Source organism: Austrofundulus limnaeus, unplaced genomic scaffold (genome assembly GCF_001266775.1).
Source record: "Austrofundulus limnaeus strain Quisiro unplaced genomic scaffold, Austrofundulus_limnaeus-1.0 Scaffold1148, whole genome shotgun sequence".
NCBI lineage: Eukaryota > Metazoa > Chordata > Actinopteri > Cyprinodontiformes > Rivulidae > Austrofundulus > Austrofundulus limnaeus.
Genome location: NW_013953550.1, coordinates 43,150 through 46,593, shown reverse-complemented (window position 1 = coordinate 46,593; position 3,444 = coordinate 43,150).

Below are 3,444 nucleotides of genomic sequence, written 5' to 3'. Positions count from 1 at the left end.
TAAAGACACAAGGTGATTGCAGCCAGACCGTCATTTGATTATTGCCAGAAACATCTGCTGTAGGCCTATCAGTAACAGTTCCAACACTTCAACTAAACATCAGATATTTCATGGTGACAAAACAGTATAACTTTTTAAAAACAAGATTGTATATATATATATATATGTATACAAAGTATTTAATTTAAATGGTAAATGGACTGAACTTATGGACCATTTTATCAAGTCCCTCCAGACCCCAAAGCACTTTACACTTACAGACATTCACCCATTCACACTCACATTCACACACTGAAGATGGCAAAATACATTGTAGCCACAGTTGCCCTGGGGCACACTGACGGAGGTGGGGCTGCCATTAGGGATGGCGTGATTTTTGATTCAATCGTCTATCGGCAATTGAAGGGTTGGAATGTGTTTTTTTTAAAGGGCGATCTTTATTAATTAATTAAATGCTGTGCCAGGGATGTAAAATAAATTTTATATGCACCCTTCTCTGTAAATTAAAATGTTTTAATCATCATCATTGTGATCTGTGCAAATGAGGGAATGAAATAATTAATATACAGTGCTGCGTCTGTTTTTTTTTTTTTTTCTCGGAGTCAGCACCAACATGCGCAGCTCCTCTTCACGTCTCTCTTCTCGTCATCTTGCTTTGGAGCGCCACAAGTGACCCAAATAGTGCTATATTATTATGTTTAGTTACATTGTAGCTGGGATAATTTTACTTATTAAAGCTCATAATCTTACCACTTGAAACATCACTAGCCCTGAAGCTGCTGGTAGACACCGTGGTTGGAATTATCAAAGGTTTTTGACACCTGAGAGACACCGTAGCAACTCCTTTGCATTTGGAAGTGGGGGGTGGGGGTGGGGGGGATGACCATGGAGGATGACTCAACCACTAGATGTTGCTGAAAACAACAAATCCTACACACTGTGCCTTTAATAAGGAAAYATTAAATGGTTATTTATTCTGACCACATCATATTGGATTTTTGAAAAAAAAAATTGTTTTACACCAAAATAATTTAGGGGGGCTTTAAAATATGTTAGGGGTCTCCAGCCCCCCTAAAATAGGCCTAGTGACACCACTGCTCAGAACTTCACTCTTTAAGCTTTGCAAGCCTGGACTTTTCTTTCATAAACACAAGCTATCCTTAGGTGAGTGAGGGAAAAGTTCATCTGCATCCATTCTGAACAAAACATATTAAAAGTCAATTKAGTTATAATGTCACAATATAAATGCAGAGTATATGAATGATATAAAGATACATCTCAACTTAGAATCAACTTATCAATGGATGTTATCCCCAAATGTCTAATGTGAAATAGGCAAATTAAAAATCAATCCCATGTTCACATCAACCAGATTAACTAACCAATGGTACATTTTGCGCACTAGTTTGTGAAGCTTTGGCCCCAATCTGAATTAAGTCAATACGCTCAAACTTTAAGACAAAATAGCAATTTGCTTGAAAGGTGAAAATTGCGTTTTTGTTCAAAATGACCATAGGTTGTACAATATGGTGCCAAGAAATGTTTTGGTATACTCTGAACTAGTGCACCAATTTTTGAAGCCAATTTTCCACGCTCACATCTGGATCTTTGTGTCTCCCTAAATTAATAGTAGTTGTAAATAACTGCCAAGTCATAATGCTCCATCCACTGTAACATAGTGTAAAATCTTCCTGTCAGGGGAAAAAACTACCGCATAGCGGTAACATAATGACCCCCGCACGCACAAATGCACCAGAGCTCAAAAGTCTTTATTCCTAATAAATGTCATGCTGCTAGGTGCATCCCAAAATTGTAGTGGCTTGGGGGGGGGTCTTTTTTTTCAGATAAACTGGGGTCTGGACCCCCGTTTATCTGGGGGGAGTGGAGGCACTGATTGGTGGGCCTGATGGATAGAACTTCATCAGAGCAAAACAACAAAATAAATCTGAAGCTCCTATGTTTAATAGTTTTTGAGCAATAACCATTTTTGCATGTCCAGATACCCCTTTTACAGATAAATTGGGGGTCGTGGGGTGGGGTGATTGGTGGGCCTGATGGATAGAGCTTCATCAGAGCTAAACAACAAAAGAAATATGAAGCTCCTACAGTATGTTTAATAGTTTTTGAGCAATAACCATTTTTGTATGTCCAGATACACCTTTTTCAGATAAATTGGGGGTCGTGGTGGAAACAAATTGGTGGGCCTGATTGATAGAGCTTCATCAGAGCTAAACAGCAAAAGAAATCTGAAGCTCCTATGTTTAACAGTTTCTGAGTTCTAAGCATTTTTGCATGTCCAGACACCCCTTTTTCAGGTAAATTGGGAGACCGGGGGGGGGGGAGCACTAATTGGTGGGCCTGATGGATGGTGCTTCATCAGAGCTAAAGAAAAAAAGAAATCTGAAGCTCCTATGTGTAATAGTTTTTGAGCAATAACCCTTTGTGTATGTCCAGATACCCCTTTTTCAGATAAATTAGGGGTCCTGGGGGGTGGGGGCACTGATTGGTGGGCCTGATGGATAGAACTTCATCAGAGCAAAACAACAAAAGAAATCTGAAGCTCCTATATTTAATAGTTTTTGAGCTATAACCATACCCCTTTTTCAGATAAATTGGGGGTCCGGGCAGTGGGGGGTGGCACTTATTCGTGGGCCTGATGGATAGAGCTTCATCAGAGCTAAACAAAAAAGAACTGAAGCTCCTATGTTGAACAGTTACTGAGTTATAAGCATTTTTGCATGTCAAGACACCCCTTTTTCAGATAAATTGGGGGTCCGGGGGCGGGGGGCACTGATTGGTGGGCCTGATGGATAGAGCTTCATCAGAGCTAAACAACAAAACAAATCTGAAGTTTCTATGTTGAACAGTTTGAGTTATAAGCATTTTTGCATGTCCAGGCCCCACTTTTTCAGATAAATTGGGGGTTTGGGGAGTGGGGGGCACTGATTGGTGGGCCTGATGGATAGAGCTTCATCACAACTAAACAACAAAAGAAATCTGAAGCTCCTATGTTGAACAGTTTCTGAGTTATAAGCGATTTTGCATGTCCTGATACCCCCACTTTGAAAGGCGCCCCCTCCTCAAATATGGGGTTTATCATAAAACCGTTGGCTGGCGCAGTGCAGGTTAGACTCTTCTACAGCCCTGCCAAATTTTATATTGATCGGTGCAGCCGTGTTTGTGGTACRGTTGACGAAAAATCACTGAAAAAACTAGACACCACAAAGCGGTAACATAATGACCCCCGCACGCAGAAATGCACTGGTACTCAGAAGTCTTTATCCCTAATATGTCATGGTACTAGGTGCATCCCAAAATTGTAGTGGCTTGGAAGGGGGTCTTTTGGGGGAGTGGGGGCATTGGTTGACCTGATAGATAGCCCCTCATCAGAGCTAAACAACCAAAGAAAAATTGAAGCTCCTATGCTTAATAGTTTTTGAGCAA